This window comes from Meles meles, chromosome 5 (genome assembly GCF_922984935.1).
Source record: "Meles meles chromosome 5, mMelMel3.1 paternal haplotype, whole genome shotgun sequence".
In the NCBI taxonomy this organism is placed as follows: domain Eukaryota; kingdom Metazoa; phylum Chordata; class Mammalia; order Carnivora; family Mustelidae; genus Meles; species Meles meles.
In genome coordinates, this window is record NC_060070.1 from 57,003,670 (window position 1) to 57,026,902 (window position 23,233).

At 41.3% G+C, this 23,233-nt stretch overlaps 1 long non-coding RNA gene across 1 annotated transcript in view; it reads right to left on the reverse strand.

Annotated features, from left to right (window-relative positions):
- LOC123942433 overlaps window positions 1-23,233 on the reverse strand; it is a 42,508-nt gene that overhangs the window by 13,275 nt on the left and 6,000 nt on the right. Inside the window, exon 2 of the long non-coding RNA XR_006818422.1 lies at window positions 9,362-9,462. This is a non-coding gene — a long non-coding RNA (uncharacterized LOC123942433). The remainder of the gene's footprint in view (window positions 1-9,361; window positions 9,463-23,233) is intronic.

A 23,233-nucleotide genomic window follows, 5' to 3' on the forward strand; every position in this document is an offset into this window, starting at 1 on the left:
CTTTACAATGAGAATGTTGACTCACAAGGCATGTGCAAAACCCAAGTGATGCCAGAGGCCCCCTTCCATTCTCTTTCGGCCTGGGGTGGGTGTGGTGGGGAGCAGAGGCTTTATTTCTCACCACTCAGGCCAGCAGGGCACACACTGACAGAAGTGACATAGGGGTTCTGCCAGAAGCCTGTGGAATCCAAGAAGTTGAGTCTCTGTGATTCTGGTCTAGGTCACATTCCCTCCATGGGCTCCCAGAAGCAGCCCCAATGTGGCCCCTGCTCATCCTGCTCCCTCAGGCTTCCCCAGGGAGGAAGAGAGGACAGCCATAGAGCCTTCCCTTTTATTTCTTACTGTTCTCAGTAAGAACAGGCATGTGTCTGTTCTTACTGAGAGCAACCCCACCAGGAACCGTGTTGTGCATAAGTAACTAGTAAACAAGACACCTTCTCCTTGACCAAACATGAGTCAGGTTCCCCTGAGCCTTCTCAACTAAGCCCTGACCTCAGGCTCTGTCCTTGGGTCACTCAGTTCAGTCTTAGCAGGAACCCTGCTGGGCTGGTTTGTGAAAATCCCCCAACTTCCATGTCTTATGACCTTGGCCTTCCCAGAAGTATCCCCCTATCCAGGGAACCTGGGTGGTACAGGCAGTTAAGCCTCCGACTCTTGGTTTGGGTTCAGGTCGTGATCTCAGCATCATGATCTCAGGGTCATGAGATCAAGCCCTGCATCGATCTCCACACTCAGCTCAGAGTCTGCTTTAGAGTCTCTCTCCTTCTCCTTCTGCCCCCCCTGCTCATGCACTCTCTCTATAAAGTAATAAATAAGTCTTAGAGAGAAAGAAAGAAGAAAGCAAGAAAGCAAGCAAGAAAGAAGAATTCCCCTATCCTTGATGTTTCCTCTTAGTAATTTTCCATCCACTGACCACCCCCTCCCTGCCCCTTGGCTGATCCCCACTTGTCTCTCTTGTATTCAGAGTTGAGCCCTACCTTGTCCAATCTCTCCCTTGGGGCAAACTCCATTGCACTAGCCCTTTCTTGAAGAAAGTCTTTCTTTCTGAACTTAACAAGTGTCATGAAATTCTGAACAATCACCAATCCCTTAAGAAAGTTCTGCTAAAAGTCAACCTGCACTTGTATTTCAAATATAATAGGAATGAGGTGGTCTTGTCTAGAGGGGAATCTTTCACAAGATCTCATGCAACTTTTTTGGGTTCTGCTGTCTTAATGGTGAATGTTTTCAGCATTATGGGAAAGAATTTATTTTTAAAATGTAGTTGTGATTTTTAAGACTTTACAGAAGGAAGTCTCAATGGATAGAGTCATTTCTGGACTTAAGAAGTTAAATTCACTTCTGGCAGATGTGTCATTGGGGCATATTATCACAAGCTCCACAAATAGGATAATACTACAATGTATCTAGCAACTGAAGAGTGTTCAGGTTTACAGTGTGGAACTGCTGAATGTTGATTTGGGGATGGAAGCCAGGATGCCCTTGTCATGTTTCTCTGCTTGTTTGATGCTCATTTGACAACAGTGGGGGGTTGTATTGATGCAAAATACTTTCATTGAGTTCTTTATTCCTGAATGAGAAAACTTAATGTTAAAAAAAAATTCAACTGGGTAGATTTTAAAGATATTCTTGGCTCCATTCAACAATTAATGAATTGGACAGCATTCAGTCTAGCAGATAAAAAGGAGCTCTGAGCAACTGTACAAAATGAAAGATGTTATAGGCAGAAGAGAGAAGGAACAAGGAAGTTGAACAAGGCAAAAAAGTGGGCTGGTTATTGCAAGGTTACTTTCCTTTAGGGGATGGCAGGAATCCGTCTAGCAGATTACTAATTAATGCTGATTGGGTGATTCCTGAGTGACTGGTATAAGATTCCATTTGGGGGAAAGCTGAATCTATAAGTCTTGTTTTGGTGACATGGGGCTGAGCATCATTGAGTCCATTTTGAGTTGGTGGTCTGGATTTTAATAGTCAGGTGGCTTGCAGCCATTAGGATCACAGCACATATCTACTTAGGGTTCTGTGTTTTTGTGCTTTTGGCTTCAATATACAAGTAAAGGCCCTTGGTTTGTAGATGCAAAGAATAGGGATGATTGACATCAACTTTCAAGGTGCCCCATAGCTCATAGTTCGAGGCTAATGTTTGGATTCAATTACTCTCATTCAATTCAATAAATTAATGACTCTTCACTGCCTGCTACCATCCTATATGCATTCTTTTCAAGGAATTCTGTCCTTTCTAAATGTGATGTCCAGGTGAGCTGGAAAGAAGAGGCCACGATGATCCTAGCACAGTCATGTGTTTTCCTTCCAACATAGAAGGAGTCAGGTCTGGCTGCCTGCACTGTTTAAATGCAGAAGCCCAATAGCAACACCAAATATTAAACCCAAAGGAACAAGGAGCACACACTTTCCAGGCTAAAACCACCTCTCCCTTGAGAATATCTACTCAACTCCATAACCTCTGTTGCTCAGAGAAATGGGTGGTAACTTTTTTTTTTAAAGATTTTATTTTTAAGTAATTTCTACAACCAGTGTGTGGCTTGAATTTATAACCCCGAGATCAAGAGTCGCAGGCTCTACCGACTGAGCCTGCCAGGCATCCCAGCTTGTTGGTAACTTTAATTTATTTAAATCAGCTCAAGGATATTGCTTGACATGATCTTTTATTTTTTTTTAAGATTTTTATTCGTTTATTTGACAGACAGAGATCACAAGTAGGCAGAGAGGCAGTCAGAGACAGAGGCGGAAGCAGGCTCCCTGCTGAGCAGAGAGGGCGATGTGGGCCTCCATCCCAGGACCCTGAGATCATGACCTGAGCCAAAGGCAGAGGCTTAACCCACTAAGCCACGCAGGCGCCCTTTGACATGATCTCTTACGTGTAGACTTATATATAAATTATTTCATTTTATTTATAAACTATTTTATCTTCTTTATCCTTTTGCTACATTTGTTTTTCTTTCATTTTTCATTTTATATTTTATCTTATTTTTAAATCCTTTATTTTAATCGCAAGTTGGTATAAAAATCACAATTTCCAAATAAAACCTGTATGTCCTTCTTTCCCTGGCAGCCCTCAGTTAGCTCACCGACACCCTAGCCAGATCCCAAAATAAATCTTCCAACTCCATCTGTTGACCTTAAAGAAGTCTCTGTAGGAAAGATTTCCAGCCGCAAACCCAAGTCACTATTCCTGCAAAGCCCCATTTAGCCGCAAGCCACCACCTCCCTCCCCGCACCTTCCCTAGAGTCTGAAATCTGTCAGAACCCAGTGGCTAAGTAAATCCCACAGAGGACTGGACAGGAGGGCTGTGACAACAAGCACCTGTCTGGGGACAGTAGGCAGATTGTACCTCATGCCATCCACCACAGAGCCCCATAGGCTGTTCCACAGAACAGAATGCCCTTTGAGAACTGCAGCACAGAGGTGTGGAAGGGCCTGCCTTCTGTCAGGAAGTCCCTGTAAACACTGAATGTGTCTGTACCCCTTGGTGAGGGGGTGGGGCTACAGGGAAGAACAGAAGATAAGGAGTCCTGGATGGAATAACTGGGGTCCCGCTGCAAATTCTTGAGATGAGAGGTAGTTCTTCAAATGCTACTTGCTCTGTCTTGGAAAGGTGGGCACACCCTTCTGATACTTGTTGCTGAAAATGTGCCCCCCCCCCCCGCCTTATTAGCAAGTGCACATGCATTCCCTTAGGTGTGTTGGGACATTATTTAAGATGATTTTAAGGAGGGACTAGCCTAGCTCCATTTGCATAGATAATTGTAGAACACTTAAGCTGTTACAGACAGAATGGTCTAGAGATAACAGTGAGATAATAGAGACTGTTGCAATAAGCCAGGGGAAGGATCTGAAGGAAAGAAGGTCCCTTGGGAAAAAAGATGAAGGGGTTTGGGAAGGGAGGCATAAAACAGAACCCAAAGAAACACTGCAATTAAGATTCCTAGGACTCGAGGAAACTGTTCTGCCCATAGGCCAAGAGATAGATTGAAGTCAGAGTTTTGACCAATACAGTGAGAAGAGAAACACAGTTTCTGCTAGATAAGTCCTTGATTTGGAATTGGGGAAAGCCACTAACTCACAGTATTATTTTGAAGTGGCAGAAAAAATAATATATACAGAAGGACAGGACTGGGGAGGATGGCCCACTTTTCAGACTAAAAAAATCACACATCTTTTGGGGGAAAATTTTTGTTTTGGGGGTGTTTTTTCCTGGAACAAAGTTATCCAAGAGGTGGCAAATTTGCTGAGAAGTCTCATTATATCCTAATACCCAAGGAATATTTCCACATCTGAGATTCTTCTTTAAAGACTCTCCTTTTGGTTAGAGTAATTATTTGCTAAATTCACTTCATGCAAAATTTTTGAGGCCTCGACATTTACAACAGAAGCTTATGCAATAGGAAATACTGACTCCATCCTCCTCTTTCCATTTATTTATTGTTTTATTTTTAATAAAGACTAGTCATTAATTGCTTTAAGTACAGTCCTGTATCTGGTTCCACGAGAATGTGCGTGAACATCCTGACAGTCTAGATCTTGCCGTGAACAGCGTGGGTTCCAAATTTGGCATGTCCACCACTGTTCAAACATGGTCATCTTTCATTAGTTACTGAGAAATTAGGCAGAATGACAAAATTCTGAGCTAATTTCTCCAAAAGATGGATGGCGAGGGTCCACTGCACAAGCATTCAGAAGTCTGGCCTGCAATTCTAGAGTTCTTCCGGTCTGCTTCTTTGCCAAGAAATTACTTAAAAATCTGATGCTGCAGGATGGGATGGACCTCAGATACCTGTGTATTTGTTAAAAGTCAGAAAGGCACTTCTGTTCATCTTTAAGGTTTGGAAACTACTGCTGTAATAAATGGATTTGCTAATTATTGTATCTGGTTAAAGAGATGAGCCCATGTTTTGTTTTCAGCACAGATCATAGTCACAGAGGACATTTATCATAAATCCTACATGATTTGACAAGTGTGTCATGGACCAGAGAAAAAGCTTAAATAATTTCCCTGGGGTCATAAATATGTAAACGGAAAAACCATAGCCAGAATTCAGTCTCTGAATTTCTAGCCCGTTTTATGAGGGAGACCTGCTGTCATTCTTCATCCCATCTCTGATACAGTCCCGTAAAATGAAGGTAAAACAAAACAAAACAAAACAAAGAAACTCTTGAATGTTTTTTTAGTCTTTTTTGTAAGTTTTAGGGTACAGGAGTCCTGAACATGATAAGTGAAAATAATAAAACTGAATTAAAGATCATTACAGAATGAGGCCTAAAGCCTGAAGAGACACCAAAGCTTGATAATCAGCCAGAAAAATAGAAAATTTAAGTCTGATGACTGGATACAAACACCAGCCCAGGAACAAAACGATAATAGCTGTGTCCAGAAGGATGATGTAAAGGATGTTCACAAGTTAAGCAAATCCAATTCTATTTGAAAAAAAAAAAAAAGAACGGCCATTCTGTCTACTGCAATTTGAATAACCAATGCACTAAACTCTTGGCCATTGGATATACATATACATTTACGCCTATGTATATGTCCTATGTACACACACACAGAATCTGGTAAGATTAGGGCAAAAATATTTAAAGTTTTCTTTTTAAAGTTAAAGTTATACAAGTGCTCTTGGAGTCTGGGGTGAGGAGCACAGTGCTGGTAGAGCTGACCCTTGGTTTGAGGGTTTGGGGGTCCCGATGGAAGAGAAATTAAAGTCCCAATATTTATGAGACCAAAGAAGGGTCTCATAAATATTGCCATCCATCCGTGGCAATGGATGAATAGATGGATGGATGGATGGATGGTAGGCAAAACATTTATGACCCAGAGTGAAAGCTCTGCTTCTGGGGGCTGCCAACGTGTCAGGGCAGGCAGAGAGATTGTCCAAAGTGATTAACAGCAGAATGAGAGAATAGAGTCTTTTGGGACCTGTAACCGCCTCCCGTGCTCCGGAGTCTCTGGGATCCAGGATCAGTCCAGAAGGCTGGAGAGGAGGGGCAGAGCCGTCCCTGAACTGACCAGCCTTGAGCTGGCTCCCCTGGGAGCCTCAGGTGGAGGAACAGGGAAGCAACTGTGCGTGTTTGGCCTGCTCCCAGCTGGAGGCTCAGGGGTTGAGAGTGTGGAGTGGGGGGATGAGGGATTGCGGTGGGTGGGCTCCAGGTACTGGAAAAGGCCCCCAAATTCCCCTCTGGCAATTCTAAATGTAAAGAAAGAGAGAAAGAGAAACTTCTCCCATTCCAAAGGTTGCCTTTTAGAATGGCTAAAATCAACAACACAGGAGATAACAGATGCTGGTGAGGATGCAGAGAAAGGGGAACCTCTTACACTGCTGGTGGGAATGCAAACTGGTGCAGCCGCTCTGAAGATTGGTATGGAGTTTCCTCAAAAAATTAAAGATTGAGCTACCCTACGACCCAGCAATTGCACTGTGAGATATTTACCCAAAGGATACAAGAATACTGTTTCAAAGGGGTACATATACCCTAAAGTTTACAGCCACATTATCAACACTAGCCACCTTATGGAAAGCAAGTGTCCATCTATTAATGAATGGATGAAGAGGAAGTGGTACACACACACACACACACACACACACACACACGTACAATAGAATATTTCTCAGCCATCAAAAAGAGTGAAATCTTGCCACTTACAATGGAGTGAATGAAACTAGAGTGTACTATGTTAAGTGAAATAAGTCAGTCAGAGAAAGACAAATACCATATGATCTCACTTGTATGTGGAATTTACGAAACAAAACAGATGTATATAAGGGGGGAAAAAGACAGGCAAACCATAAAACACTCTTAATTATAGAGAACAAACAGAGTTGCTGGAGAGAGGTGGGTGGGGTATGGACCCATTGGCGGATGGGCATTATTAAGGAGGGCACGTGATGTGATGAGCACTGGGTGTTGAATGTAAGTGATGAATCACTAAATCCTACTCCTACTGCTGAAACTAAAAACTCGAAAGAGGAAAAAAGGAAAAAAAAAGAAAGAGAAACCTAATACCAAGGAGCAAAGAAATCTGTAGAGGGGCAAGGGGAGAGGAGAGCAGGTTCATAAAAGAAAAGCATTTGAGCGGGCCCAGGAAGAAAAGGGGAGGAAAAGTGCAAAGTGTTGTGGGAAGGGAGGAGGCACAGGCATGGCAAGTGTTGGGAGACGTTGCTGGGGATACATTGGGTTGGCGTTGTGTTAAGAGGCGACTGCATGTATTTTAATACTGTTCTAGGCATTGTGGGTCACCTATAAGGAGCAACAAGTTTATACTTTAAAGAATAACACGTGACTTCGAGGACTTTTTCTTTCTTATAAAATACTCACTACTAAGTACTACAAATGTGGTTGGAATCCCACGGTGAACTCAGTCCTGCTTCCGACATGCTGTTTAAACAGGTGCGTCTGGGGGGCACCTGGGTGGCTCAGTGGGTTAAGCCTCTGCCTTCAGCTCAGGTCATGGTCTCAGGGTCTTGGAATGAGCCCCGGGTTGGGATCCCTGCTCAGCAGGGAGCCTGCTTCCCTTCCTCTGTCTGCCTGCCTCTCTGCCTGCTTGTGATCTCTGTCTGACAAATAAGTAAAATCTTTAAAAAACAACAACAACAAAAACAGGCGTGTCTGGGCGGCGAGAGAGGCCTCTGCCAAGGATTCGGTTAGCTAGAGGGACCGAGGTGCCTCCTAAGAGTGAACTCATCCTGAGTGAAGCATCCTTCATGGCCTATAGACTCGGGGCCAGGGGTCAGAGTATGCCACTTTCTGTCCTACGAGTGACCGTAATCATGATTCACAGCTGGGACCTGGGACGAGGGCCCTGGCTCAGAATGAGGGGATGAGCCAACGGGTTGACAGCTGAGGGCAGTCTTACGGAAACTTCTGAGAAGTGCCAAGTGCAAGGTGTGGTCCTTCGGTGGGGCAGGCCTGGCATGGGCAGCTGCCAGAATGGACGGTCTCTGGGATGCTGGTAACTTCACAGAAGCTCCCAGAGCCTTCCATGGGCAGCCTCTCTGTCAAGTCTCCTCAGTAACCAGTCAAAGGGAACTGGGGCAGATGAATGGGGGAGAGGTCGATGTGGGGGTGGCCAGTGGTTCAGAGCACAAGCACACAGTTGGGGGGATCCCAGGCAACCCTGAAACACATCTGTTGGGCTTTTTAAAAAAGGAGTTGGAAGTCCTACAATTGAAGGAAAGAACAGAAACAAAGAATGTTTTTTTCTTACACCATAGTTCCCCGAGGCTGCTGGGACCTGCTAAGCCCGGCTGACCCAGGAAGCAGAAGAAGGAAGGTTCAGAGCACATAGGTGTTGTGAAGAAGGTGGCTTTGAAGAATTGACAGACATTTGGGTTATAGGAAGGGACAAAGGAGGATATTCAAAGCAAGAACAGCTGAACCTAGTAGTTCTTAAAGTGTGGTCCCTGGGCCACCAGCAAAAGCGTCCCCGGGAACTTGTTAAAAATGTAGAGGAGTGGCCCCTACCCCAAATCTACTAAACTGGAAACACTGGGGATGGGGCCCAGTGGTTTGTGTTTCAATAGGCCTTCCCAGCAATTCATACTGAGAGCCACTGGCTTACCCTAAGGCCCTTATTCCCAAATACTGGCCTGTGGTTTGACCTCCTAGACTCACCTAGAATCCTCAAAAGGCAGATTCCCGAACCACACCACAGAGAATCCGTAGCTCTGAAGGTTAGCGCTAAATGATTCAGACTCTTAAAAAATTTCCCAGTGATTCTGTTATTCATCAAAGTTTAGAAAGGATTATCTTCCTAAGACACCAAGGTCAAAATGAATCGAAAGATCTGACCTCATTACAGAAGAGCTCATTTAGCAAGTTGTGGAGGTGGTGTAGAGTCAGTCTAATAGGGGTTTAGGAGTCAGAGCGACATGGGCTTCCATCCCAGGAGGAGGGGCACTGGGCTGCTTCATTAGGTAGAACGTGTGACTCTTGATCTTGGGGTCATGAGTTCGAGCCCCATGTTGGAAGACTTTATTTAAAAAAAATAAATAAAAGAATTCCCAGAATTATTCTAAATCTAAGCGTCCTCATCTACAACATGGAAATAAAAATAAGCCTACCTCAAGGCATTGTTATAAAGATTAACTGGGGTAATGCATATAAAGTTCTAAGCAGGTGCTTGGCATGCAGTGGTGTAAACTGTTTTTATAGTTGTATAGTTCTATTCTTGTAGAATGAGACTGGATATGAGGATGAGGTCAAATTAAGGAAAACTTTGAAGGCTAGGTGAAGGTTGTGAAGGCTTAGTGAGGGCTCTCTAGAGAAACAGAACCAATAGAATATATTTGTGTGTAAATATATATAAACATATATAAAGAGACTCATTATAAGGAATTGGCTCACGTGATTCTGGAGGCTGAGAAGTCCTAAGATCTGACGTTGGCAAGCTGGGGAGCCAGGAGAGCTGGGGAGATGGTTCCAGTCCACAGTCCACATTGGAAGACCTGCAACCCAGGAGAATCAATGGTGTAAGTTCTAGTCCAAGTCTGAAAGCATGAGAACCATGAGAGCTGATGGTCTAAATTCCAGTCCGAGGACAGGAGAAGACTGTCATTTCAACTCACAGAGGCAGGCAAGATTCCCCCTTCCTCAGTCTTCATTCAGCTCAGGTTTTTATTTATTTATTATTTTTAAAGATTTTATTTATTTGACAGAGAGAGAGATCACAAGTAGGCAGAGAGGCAGGCTCAGAGGTGGGGGGGTGGGGAAGCAGGCTCCCTGCTGAGCAGAGAGCCTGATGCAGGGCTCCATCCCAGGACCCCGAAATCATGACCTGAGCCAAAGGCAGAGGCTTTAACTCACTGAGCCACCCAGGCGCCCCCAGCTCAGGTTTTCAATTAATCTGTAGCCCACCCACTCTGGTGGAGGGCAACCGGCTTGACTCTGTCCCTGATTCAAATGTTAATCTCATCCAGAAAAACCCAGAATAATATTGGACCAAATATATGGGCACCCCAGGGTCCAGGGAAGCTGACACAGAAAATGAACAACCGAAGAGGCATCTGATCTGAGCCATTGGCTATCTGGGGACAACTGAGTGATAGGTAGCATCCCATGTCAAGAAAGATGGTAAATTCATTAAAAACAAAACCTCAAACGTTCCCTCGAATGCAATTATGCTTTATATTCATTAAAAACAAACTATTAATAACACAATTAATCATGCCTTATAATGAGAAGAAGTGGAATACAGTATTTGGCAAGAATCATGTGGGACTATTGTCATAACAGGGGCAAAGTACAATTTGTGCATTTTGCTCTCCAGCAGCTGCCTTAGGAAGAAGCCCATCAGTCAGCAGGCACAATGCAGGAAGTCAGCAGAAGCCAGTCTCTGTGAGAGATGGGAGGGCTCGGCCCTCCAAAGAGGATGTAAGAATCCTGGAGAGGCTCAGTCAGATGCGAAAATGCATCTACTATAGGAAATATTTTTAAAGGAACAGATGTCATCCCTGAAGATAAATGAAGATTGTGTACTTATATGGAAGAGGATTATAGAAAATATTTGTCTTCATTTTTTATCTGGACGTAGTGAAATACTTTTCATTATCATTCATGAAGAAATAGTTTTGGTGCCTAATGTGCATGCAGTATGTATGTAGCTTTATGGGGATACTTAAAGAATTTGGGAATTTCTCTTGTGACCGGAAAAACCCTTACTCTGATTCTGAAACTCCTTTTCTCTTTCTACTATATCTTTAAGAAGACCCTTGGAATCTAGCAAGTACTCTCACGGGGCAGACACAAACTGGATGTTTTCACATATGTTTTCTCAGTCTTCATAAAAATCCTTAAAGTTGGTGTGGTAAGGATTTCCCTCTTCTCTTTACAAATAAGCAAACTAACGTCCCAGCGAGGAATGATTTGTTTCTGGGCACACATAGCTAGAAAGACAGATAGCTAGGATCCAGACCTTCCTCTTGACTCTAGTTCTAGTAGGTCTTTCAAAAGTGGAAAAATAAATTAAGTTGGACTCGGGGACAGATTTAGTTTTACTTTTCTCTCTTCTTAATGGCAACATGACATTAATTTTTTCCAGTGTTAGGACAGGAATAAAACCTTCAGTTTCTGCATGATCAATGGCAGTTTTTTAAATGTTTGAACCAAGTAATTATGGTGACAAGAGTGTTGATAATAGACTAAGATACTCAAATCTTGTGACAGTTTGGCTGAATTTTATAATCGATTATGGAGTAATCAGCACATGATCTGTTCCTTTCTGATGAACCAGAGATGATGATGGTGGTTGTTGAGGACGCTTGAAATGTGAATGAAATCTGGTGATTTATTTTTAGCTATATGGCAACACGATGTAATCCCCTCCCCCCACCGCTTTGTGTGCCTTTTAATTTTGTTTAGTTTTTTAAAAATCACAAGTAATAATGCTTCTTCTAAGTGGAACAATCCTATCAAGAATAATCCTGTCCAACCTGAAGTGTCCACAAGCTTCTCCAGGCCCATAGAGATGTGAGCGCATGTAGGTGTTTTGTTTTTGCCAAAGTGGAAACATACTATGTTCATTACTCTATAGTTTGGTTTTTTAACTTGACAATTTTTCATGGGCATTCCCCATGAGTTAGTTGCTTTGCAAACGCAGCACATAATTTATTTAAATGGGGTATTGTGTGCGCTGTCTTCTTTTAAGCCTTTGTTTTTCTTTTTTGCCTGTCTCCCTACCCCTTTCCTCATCCTTTACTCCAAACACAAGGCCTCTGAGCTCCATCAACAAACAGGCAAGTCTCTTTCCGCTTTCACTCAGTTCCTATACCACGTGCACATCCCTCATAGGAAAATGGTAAAACGCTCATCCTTTTAAATATATTATAATATATTCGATAGTTTCCTAGTGACAGGATTCTGTTTCCTAATTTTGTTTTGTTTTGTTTAATCCTGCAACAAAAGTGCTGCAATAAATATTCCTATTCATATATCCTAGGTACTGGTGCTTTGATTTTCCTGGGATAGATTCTGAGGAGTGGTATTTCTGGTTTGAAGGGTGTTACATTTTTAATTTATTTTAGTAGCATTACCTGATTACTTCACATAATGGTCGGGGCAATTTGCTCCTGTTGTGGTTATTTGTTGCTGCACAACAAACCACCCACAATCTTAGTGGCTAAAAACACCAACAGTTACTACATCACGAAGCTTCAGTTTGAGCAGAATCTGGTGGGGGATGATTTGGTTTTTGACTCCATAGGTGTCAAGGCCCCCAGCTGGGACGGCTTGCATAGTGGGGCGAACCTGTTGGGGGCCACCTGGATCTGTCTCTCTCTCTCTCTCCAGATATTCTCAAGGCTTCTTCATGTCATCTCCGAGTTGGAGATCTCTCCAATGGGGCGGTCTCAGAGCTCAGGTGAAGCTGTGGGCCTTTTCTGAGCAGTTGCTTGAAGGGAATTTCAGTCAGTCACTCTTTCATCTCCTGTCTGTCAAGAGAGTCACGGAAGGTGGCCCAGAGGCTGTGGGGAGAAGTCAGTGAGCCACACATGTCATAGGCAGTAGACAGAGTACTCGTTCTCCAATCATTCCCAGTCTGGATCTTGTTGTTTTTTAAAAGTTTTGTCAATTTTGACAGTTAAAAACAGGCAAATCACTGTTTCCTTCATAGTTCTGGAATCTAGGTGAAGATGACCATCTTGTATGGTTGTGGCTACTTAAGTCACCACCTCCTCCATGAAATGCCAATCCCAATATTAGCTTGTTTTGAGTTGTTTATCATTTCCTTAATAATTAGTAGGAGGTTCTTATATATTAGAAATACCACTTTGGGGGCACCAGTTCAGTTAGTTAAACTTCTGCCTTTGGCTCAGGTCATGATCTCAGAGTCCTGGGATCAAGTCCCACAACAGGCTCTTGGCTCATTGGGGAACCTGCTTCTCCCTTTATATATATATTTATACATTTGCAAGCCCTTCTCCTCATTGTTTGCTTTGAAAAAAACACGATCATGTTCTACATACTTCTCCGTCTTTTACTTAAGTAAAAAGAAAGAAAAAAGCAACTATAAAGAAACAAAGCCAGAAAGATCTGGGGCTTTATTCATTTAACAATTTATTTAGCTCTTACTATGTGTCTGGGGCTTTTAAATTACTGGAGAAATGGGGCTAAACAAGATGGATGAGGCCCCTGCTTCAATAGTTTACTGCTATGGTTTGAATGTTGGTGTTCCCCCAAATTCATGTTAAAATCCTAATGCCCAATGCAATGGTATTAGGAGATGCAGCAGTCATAAGGGCGGAGTCTTGTGAACAGGACTAGTATCGGACACAAGAGATCTCACGTTGCTCCAGAACCCCTCCCCCCATGTGAGGACATGGTGAGAAGTAGGCAGTCTACAGTCCAGAAGAAGGTCTTTACCAGAACATAACCATGGTGCCACCTTGATCTTGGACTTCTCAAGAACAGTGTGAAAAAAAATTTCTGTTGTATATAAGCTACCCATCTGTGATATTTTGTGATAGCAGCCCAAAAGGCCCAAACAGACACTTACCTACCTTCTAGTAGGAGAAAGACAAACAAATAAACAAATGAACAAATGAAATGAAAATGAACTTGGCATTTTCAAGGAAAAGAAAGATCAGTATGATCACATATGGACAGTGAAGAACAAAGTAGACAGAGTTCAGATCAGAGAAGTAATAAGCAGAGGTCAGACTAGGGAGAGCCTGGCAGGTTCTAGGAAGTAGTTTGGCTTTTTTTTTTTTTTTTTTTTTTTTTTTACATAAGTATTGTGGGAATTAGATGCTTTAATCAGGAAGAATTATAGTTTGATCTGAATGTTTAGAATACCAAGTTGACTGCTATATGGAGAATGTACTGTAGGCAGGAAGAATAGAGACAGGGAGACTGATCATAATTATAGGGATGGGTAGTAGAGGCTTGGCTGAGGGTGGCCTCAGTGGAGATGGAAACAAGTAGACATTTTGGAGAGAAACTTTGGAGATAGAAGTGACAAACTGGCTGATGATTTGGATATAAGGGGAAGTGGGAAATTGAAGAAGGTAAGTGTACATTTATATTAAAATGGGGAATTCAGGGGAGGACTAAATTTTGGTGGAGAAGGAAATCAAAAGTTCTAGGCCTCCTGGTTTTCTAAAATTGAGGTCACATTCCCCCAACATAAAACTAACCCCTTTAAAGTCAACAATTTAGTGACTTATTGTACCTCCACAATATTGTATGACCACTACTGGTATCTAATTCCAAAACATAGAAGTTCTGTTCTGAACATGTGAACTTTGTGATGTCAGGATGGATGACTCCATATGTGACCCTGTTGTTCATGGAGACTTCTTGGGTTGAAGATATACATTTTGGAGTCATAGTATTCAAGCCATGGGACAAAATGGGATTACTGAGGGAAGGAGTGTGAATATAGAATGTATCCTCTGTCCCATAGAGGAGAAGGACCTAACAAAGAATGCTAAGAAAAAGCATACTCTGTAGAAGGAAGAAAGTCTGGAGAGGGCAGTGTTCCAGAAGCCAAGAGAAGAGAAGAAAGTACATTGAATGTTGCTGAGAGCAGAGAAGACCCCATGGATTTGACAACATGGAAGTCACCTTGACTTTGGCAAGTTTAGGAGACTGGAAGTGAGAGAAGCTTGACCAGAGAGAGTTAAAGACAAATGAGGTTACTAGAGTGAATACAGATAATGGATCACTTTGCTGTGAATTGTGATGGAACTGGAAAGATGTGACATAGGAGTCAAGAAGTATCTGTTTCAAATATGAAAGATACTAGAGTATGTTTCTGAGCTGATGATAATGCTCCAGAAGAAAGCGATAAATTGATACAGGAGAGATAGGGGGAAATTGGAGACAAATCCTTGAAGATGTGGAAGTGATGGAACATGGTGCATAAGATGGGAGGGTGGCCCCAGTGGGCCTGAATACTCCTACTGAGACAGAGGGGATGGCAGGGAATCAGAGTGGGATGCCTGTAGGCTGGTAAATTTTGTAGTGGGATAATGAGGGAGCTCTCATCTAATTGTTTCTTATCAAGGAAGGAGAGCAAGCTGGCCAACTGCTCCATTTCTAGACCTTCAGGGACTTGGAATAGGAGGGGAAAGTGTAGCTTCTCCTTAAAGATCTGCAGAGAGAAGTGTCATCAGGACAGAGTTAAGTCAACAAAGTGATTGGTGTGAACTCAAGAGTAGGGAGATCTGCTAATGATTGTGGCTTATAGGAGGCATGAAGGAAAGGATCAGGAAAGTATGTACCTGAGGAGGCGGCATATATGGCAGGAATGGGAAAGAAATATGGACAGAGAATCCTGGTGATGGGGGTGTCTGGGTGGCTCTGTCAAAACCAAGTGTCCCACTCTTGGTTTCAGCTAAGGTCATGATCTCATGGGTCTTGGGATTGAGCCCCGCATTGGACTCTGTGCTCAGTGCAGAGTCTGCTTGAAATGGTCTCTGTCTGCCTGTTTTCCCCCCCCCACCTTTGTACATACGTGCTCTCTCTCAGGTACATAAATACATCTTTTTTTTTTTTTTTTTTAAAGAATCTTGGTGATGATGGAGGTCTGACTCTGCTATCATGTGGCGGTAGAAGGCTATCATGAAGGCTGGAGTGCTGAGAGCAGACAGACTGATGGCTCAGCTCACTCCAGGTGTGGGGCCACTGAAGGAACTCATAGGGGTAGGACTCGCTTCTTATCATGCCTGGCTTCCCCAGCTCACAGCACAGGTCATGGAAACTCCCAGGGGTACTGGGTTCCTCACACATAATGAGGTTGAATACTCTCTCAGGTCCCTTCCATTTCTAGAATTCTAGATTTTGAGAAATTGTTTGCCAAAAGATCACCTATCTGTAGTTTCAAATACTGCACTGAGTCTTCTAGAAGACCACCAAACACATCCACGTCTTTGGATCCTTGTACTTAAAATTCAATTTTGTTAATCTAAAGAAATGTTATGGAGGCAGTGTCATTTGAGGGAGAGGAAACAGGAGTTTAGGGATCATACAGATTCTGTGTTTAAATCTAACTTCTGGGCCCAGCTACACAACCCTGGACAAGCTACCAAATCTCTTAAAACTTAAGCCTCTTCATCTGTTCAATAATTGCTTTCTGGTAGAACAGAGTATTAAATGAGGACCTTGGCAAACACCTGGCACATAAGAAAGGTGAGTTGGCTTTTCTTTGTTCTCAATGTGGACATTGGAAGAAAGAACTGTAAAAATAGAAAAGAAATAAAGAACAAATCATACAGAAGGAGTAACTTTTCTCAAGTAAAGCTGTTGGAATATTCTGAAATGAGCTTAGAAGGGGGGAGGTGGAGCTCTCGGGGCTGCTGGCAGTACAGAGGTGGGAGGATGAGTAATAGGCCCAGGGAAGCATGAAGAAAGAGGCACTGAAGAGGTAATTGTGCAGAGGAAGCTAAACACACACATATATTTCAAATCATGGCAATGCATTTGGAAAAGTGAGATGGAAGCAGGACCCATACAAGGCATTAAGGCTGGAGTGATCCAAGCGAGAAAGGGAGGTCTGATCAGGATACATGCTTACATTCAAAGTCAGAGTGACCCCTGCAAAGGGAGGAGAATTAGGAGAGCAGGACTCCTGATGTGTTTGAAGGTGCATGGCTCCATGACCACACCAGGGAAAGGCGAGGGGGTTGTAGGTGGTTCCAATGGAATTGCTATGGCACATTGAATTTATGATGTCTAAGCCTAGGTAAGCATATTAGTAATTGATCTAAATAATAGGATTGGAACATTATTTCTTGCTCATCTTTAAAGCTGACAGGTAAAGCTGATCACTATTGCTTTTGGGTTTTTCTAAGTCAAAACAGTAGGATAGTCCAGCTGTTGTCATAGCTGGGGAGTTGAAAAAAAGAGTGCCAGCCTCCGGGGTGGGGTACTCCCAACTCACGGTACTGAAGCCTGAAGTTGAGCAGATCTGCACAGCATTGTGACCTGTACCTTCCACATCCCAGAGAAGGCACATGGATGAGTTTCCCCCCAACTGTCAGAGAATGACCACAAGAACTAGCAACATGACTGACTGAGGGACCAGGCTTCAGTGTCCTACAGAGGCCCAGGCCACCATGGTGCCCTTTGCCAGGAGATTCGTGGTGGGAAGACACGTGGTGTATTTATGTGCCTTTAAGAGAAAGACTGCTTTAAGGAAAAGATAACTAACCCATCTGATAAACCTGTAGCTTCGCTTCGGGTGCACATGGCAGGGGCAGCCAGGACACTCCCTTCTCCATTCTGGGTCTCAGATCCCAAGGAAAGCATCAGAACTTATGCACTGATGTACAGTAGCCTCAAAATGGAGCACAAGCCTCCTGTCAAACAGTTTATGAGATTCCAGAGCATGTGGATAATAGGCAAGAAGAGTAATAAGATTTCCATGGAAGAAGGGCATGGGAAGGCTGATGAGATGTCAAATTCAAGGATGGCCCTCACCCAAGCCCACAGGACTGGGTCTGAACCTTTGCTCCAGGGCTGCAAATAAAAAAGAAAGGAGGTCTTGCTACCACAAATTCTGTAAGACTTTGGGGAACCAGCAGCATGGAACTCCCATTTGGGCATCTAGTGCAGAAGAGGCAGGAAGAGAAGCAGAGCTCTGCATGGACCCTAGCGGGCTCTAGCATTGGGGCCTGGGGTGCAGTTTTTTGGATGGTTCCACATTTTATCAAACTGGCCCAAGTTGGAAGGAAAGAAAATGACAGGTGCTTGAAGGAGGTCTCATGCCTTGCTTTTGAGATAACACTTTTTGAGAAAACTGGAGAAAGGAAGAGTATATATTACAGGGGTCTGGGTGTCCCAAAACACTGGTCAGAGGCAAGTTTCAATGAGAATTTTATTTTTAAATTTGTCCCATTTTGCTTCTAATCTATATATATATTTTTTTTTGGAACCCTGGGCTATGGGCTCCATGCCATAGACATCACAATGCTGGAGACATTTATTTATTGATCAAAATTCTTATTGAATGAAATATTAGACCTTAAGCTAAGTCCGTAGTGATTTGTTTGTTGCCAATGAACAACAATGTCCACACTTGTAAAGATACATGAAAAGAAGCTCAATTTTATTCTTGATCCAGACAAAAGCTATAGACAGTCTTAGAATGAGAGAAGTATTGTGTTTTTGTTAACTAAGATTTGTAAGGACCATCAGAATTTCATTTCATTAAAACAAATTGTAAAGGGGACAATTCAGTTGTGGGGGATGGTACAAGAAAGGCAATAGTGGCTTTCAGAGTTAAGCTACAGGAGGATCAGGAGTCAACATCTTTCCTCCTTAAATATTCTGAGCCTCAGTTTCTTTGTCCCTGAAGTGGGAATAGAAATATTACCTACCCTGTATGGTTATCATGAACCATTAAGTAAAATTGTGTATTTGAAGTGCTTAGCACAATGCTCGGCAGGTAACAAGTACTGGATAAATATTACAATTTACAGCATAATTCTAAAGTCTTCACAACTGTCTTTGCTTAAAGCTATCCAGAGACGGAATGCACTGACAGGGAAGATGATCAGGGATATGGGTGGGTTCATTCATTGCTTCCCAGATTGGTGTTTTCCTTAAGTAAAAACATTCATACTGAACAAGACTGCAGTTCTCAGAAATAATGTCTTCACTGCACATTTTTTCTGGTTTTTGGATTAAGCAGCAATCATCTATGGTTCTCTTGGACATTCCCCTGATTACATGAGATTAAGGGAGATAGTGTGTATGGAAGTATGGAAATCTAGTTCAGTTTTCTCCCTTCTGTAAGTGGAAGCAGTGGATTTCCCACAAAAATGACCTCTCCTTTGATGTGCTCCTTGGTCTTTCAAGGAACATTAGAAACTGATTGGATTGTTCTTTATTCCCTTGCAACTTTTTAAATCTATGTTCATGAAAGATATTTGTCTATAGTTTTCATTTAATGTCTTTGTTTGGTTTTGGAATCAGCATGTGGTTTACTTTCCAAAGGTGTGGAGATATTTCTTATATCTTGCCATTATTTATTTCTGGTCTAATTATATTTGGATCAGGGAACACATTTTGAATAAGTTCAATTCTTTCAAATTTATTAGAATTTGTTTTAAAATCAAGGGTATAGTCTATCTTGATGAATGTTCCATATACTCTTGAGGAGAGTATGTATTTTGCTGCTATTGGGTAGAGTTCTCTATAAATGTCAGTTATAGCCAGGTCATAAATGGTGGTGTTTTGGTCTTCGATTTTGTTGCTGATTTTCTATTAGTTCTACTATGGTGATAAGAGTGTTGAAATGTCCAATGATAATTGTAGATTTATCTATCTCTCCTTTCAGTTTTGTCAGTTTTCTTTATGTATTTTGAGGCTCTGTTGTTAGGTGCATATCCATTTGGGATTATAATGTCTTCCTGAAGAATCTGCCCTTATGAATATGGAATGGTCCTCTTGACCCTCGGTGATTTTTTCTCGGAAGTCTATTTTGTCAGATATTAATGTTACCACTCTGGTTTTCTTTTTTGACTCATGTTTTACTTTTAAATCTATCCATGTCATTAATTTGAAGTGCCTTATGAACAACATACAGTTGAGTCATGTTTTTATTCTTTCTGACAATTTCTCTAAATTCTCTCTAAATGGTGGTTAGACCACTTATTATTATTTTTTTAGACATTTACAGTTAATGTATTTATTGATATGTTTGGATTTAGGGCTATTGTTTTATTAATTGCTTTTATTTGTTTTCCAAGTTTTTCCTTCCTTGTTTTTTCTATCTTTTGGGGGTATTTTATTTTACTTATTATTATTATTATGATTTTGTTTTTTAGAGAGAGAGTAGGAGAGAGAGCAGGAAAGAGAATTTTAAGCAGGATCCACACCCAGTACAGAGCCAGATCTCATGACCATGAGATCATTACCTGAGCTGAAACCAAGTGTTAGATGCTTAACCGACTGAGCCACCCAAGTGCTCCTTTGTGGAGGTATTTTAAACAAACTTTAGTATTCTGTTTTATGCATTGTGATTTTGCTTATGTTTCTTTATATAGTTCTTTTAATCATAGCTCTAGGAATTACAATGTACATACTTTACTTTTATCATTTTACTATTATTAATATTTTATCATTTCAAGTGTAATATAGAAATATTGCCTATAGAACTTCTATTCTTTCAATTTCTGTTATCATCATCTTATATATTACATCTATATCCATTGATACAACTCTTAGAAAATGATGTAATTTCTATTTTCAATCATCAACCATATTTTAAAGAACATAATAGGAGAATAGCCTGTTGTATATGCCCAAATGTTTACATTTCTGTTGTTCTTCCTTTATTCCTGATATTCCAGGTTTTCTTCTGATATCATTTCGTTTCTATCTTCAACAATTCTGGTGACAAATTCTATACTTCATTGACAAGTATACTTCATTTGGAAATGTTTTTTATTTCACTTTCAGTCCTGAAAAATATTTTTCTTATATACTGAAATCTAGACTGAGCTCTTTATTGTGAAGATCAGATTATTTCTTTTTTTTTAATTCTTCATATTTATTATTTTCTGATACAAATTTATAAGACCAAAGAGGTTTGTGAAACTGCCACTTTATCCACATTTAACAGGTCTGGACACATTATGTTTTCATTATTAATTTAGTTCTAAATATATTTCAGTCTCTATTAAAACCTCTTTTTAGGTCCGTTATTTATTTGGAAGATTATGCACGATTATCTTTATTCCAAATTTCTCGGGTGAGTGGAAGCTAGCTTTCTATTGCTGACTTCTTACTTTTTTTTTTCAGTGTTTCAAAATTCATTGTTTATGCACCACACCCAGTGCTCCATGCAATACGTGCCCTCCATAATTCCCACCACCAGGCTCACCCAACCCCCCTCCCCTCCAAAACCGTCAGTTTGTTTCTCAGAGTCCACAGTCTCTCATGGTTCGTCTCCCATTCCGATTTCCCCCAACTCACTTCTCCTCTCTACCTCCCAGTGTCCTCCATGTTATTCCTTATGCTCCACAAGTAAGTGAAACCATATGATAATTGATTCTCTCTGCTTGACTTATTTCACTCAGCATAATTTCCTGCAGTTCCATCCATGTTGATACAAAAGTTGAGTATTCATCCTTTCTGACGGAGGCATAATACTCCATTGTATATATGAACTATATCTTCTTTATCCATTCATCTGTTGAAGGGCATCTTGTTTCTTTCCATAGTTTGGCAACTGTGGCCATTGCTGCTATGAACATTGGGGTACAGATGGCCCTTCTTTTCACTACCTCTGTATCTTCAGGGTAAATACCCAATAGTGCAATTGCAGGGTCATAAAGTAGCTCTATTTTTAATTTATTAAGGAGATTCCTTAAGATCAGATTATTTCTACTTTAAAAAATTATTATTTTTTTAAGTCTGAATAGAGTTGATACACAATGTTATCTTAGTTTCAGGTGTATGCCTTAGTGATTTGACAAGATTGCACAAGTGTACCTACCACCTGTCTTGGATTATTTCTATTAATCTATGTTCAACTTCACTGATTCTTTCCTTTATTATTACAATTCTCCTCTTCATTCTATTCAATGAGTTTTTCTGCTATTAAATTCTTTAGTTCTTTAACTGTCATTTTATTCTTTGTGTATTTTTGAACTTTTTAAAATTTCTGTTAATTTTAAGTCTTCATGACTGTTTCTTGGAGCATTTGTGTAAGAGCTGCTTTCAAGCCTTTATCAGATGAGTGTTTCTCTCCCTGTTCTTGTTTCTCTCACAGTAGTAGACTGCTGTTATTTTTTACTTGATGGTTGTATTGTGGGAGTGGTAGCTATTCTCTCTTGTACTGGTTCAATGTCAGTATTTGGCAGACTGTGTCTCTAAGTCTCTGGGGGAGAGCATTTCTACAGATCTTGCCCCTCCTACAGCTATAGAGAATATCAAATGTCTGGGGCCCCAAATAGTTTTTTGTCCCCCTCCTAGAGACAGAGTTTGTTTATTTGTTTGTTTTTTGTTTCCTTCTCCAGATGCAGTGTTTTTTATCTATCCCCTGGTCAGGATTTGATGACTTTTCCACACTTACTTAAGGCTTTTTACCATAGAGAATAAGGATCCAGGTGAGGCTTTGTGCTTTTTCATAGTGATAACTTCTCATTACTTCCCAGATCTGTCCTATGAGGGAACCTTTTTCACGTCTCTCTCCTCTACCCCCAGCCTTTGTTGTGAGCAGAAGATGGGGTCTGTGGAGAAAAGGTCATAAGTGGGTGTGAACTCACTCTGTTTCTCTGCTTCCAGGGCTTCTACACTCTGGGGGCAGGCCACACTTGGCCTGTAACTATTCCTTAAAAGTTTTAGCTAAAGTCTTCTTGCCCACATGTATGTCAGCCCTATCTTTTTTCTACCTTCTGCCCCAGGACAGCTGGAGTCTGACTCCTGTCTCTCCTTGAAGGTAACTGTGTTTACTCAGATTTCAGACTAGTGGGTTGCCCTGTGATCTTAGATCTCTGGTGGGTTTAACGGAAGTTATGATTTTGTAGATTATCTATCTTTTCTTGTTGTTAGGGTGGAAGACATACTCTTTCCAGTTTTCTACATCCTGAGTGAAAGCCACACAGCACATTTTGTACACAGCTTATAAAATAGGCTAGAATTTATATTAATGCTAGAGTAGATTTTATTTTCTCCTGTTTTGAATTCACTGGGCAATCTTTCTAACCCATCATGTTATCTCCTTTCTTTCCAACTGAAAACTTTCAGGGGCTTCCCATCCCTCTTCGGCTAATTGCAAATTCATGATCTATATTCTAATGGCTTGGTGTTTGCCATTTCCCTCCTTCTATGGATTCCAGTCTCTCTAAACTACTTGCAGTTCCCAAATGGACCCTAAATGTTTGGAATAACCTTATGACACTCCAGGTTTCCTTTAGTTCAGTTCTGTTCATCTCCTGGAGTCTCTTCATACTGGCTCCCTTTGGAGATGTGCCACCTTGCATCCTAAGGCCAAGTTGGTACCTCTCCTCTGTGTTTGTTCTTACCTTTAACAATTCACTGCTAACACTGATTGTACTTTGCTCACCTCTGTATCTCTGCCAGTGGAATGTAATCTCAATGTGTAATTAACCATCTTTATATATTTATGGTTGAGTGTATTGTTTGGTACATATAACATGCTTAGGTATTTATTGAATGAATTGGTAAGTCAATAAATAATTGGAGTAAATAAGTACTTGAATATTTATTTTATGTAATATGAATACATATTACATGCTTAGGTATTTTTTG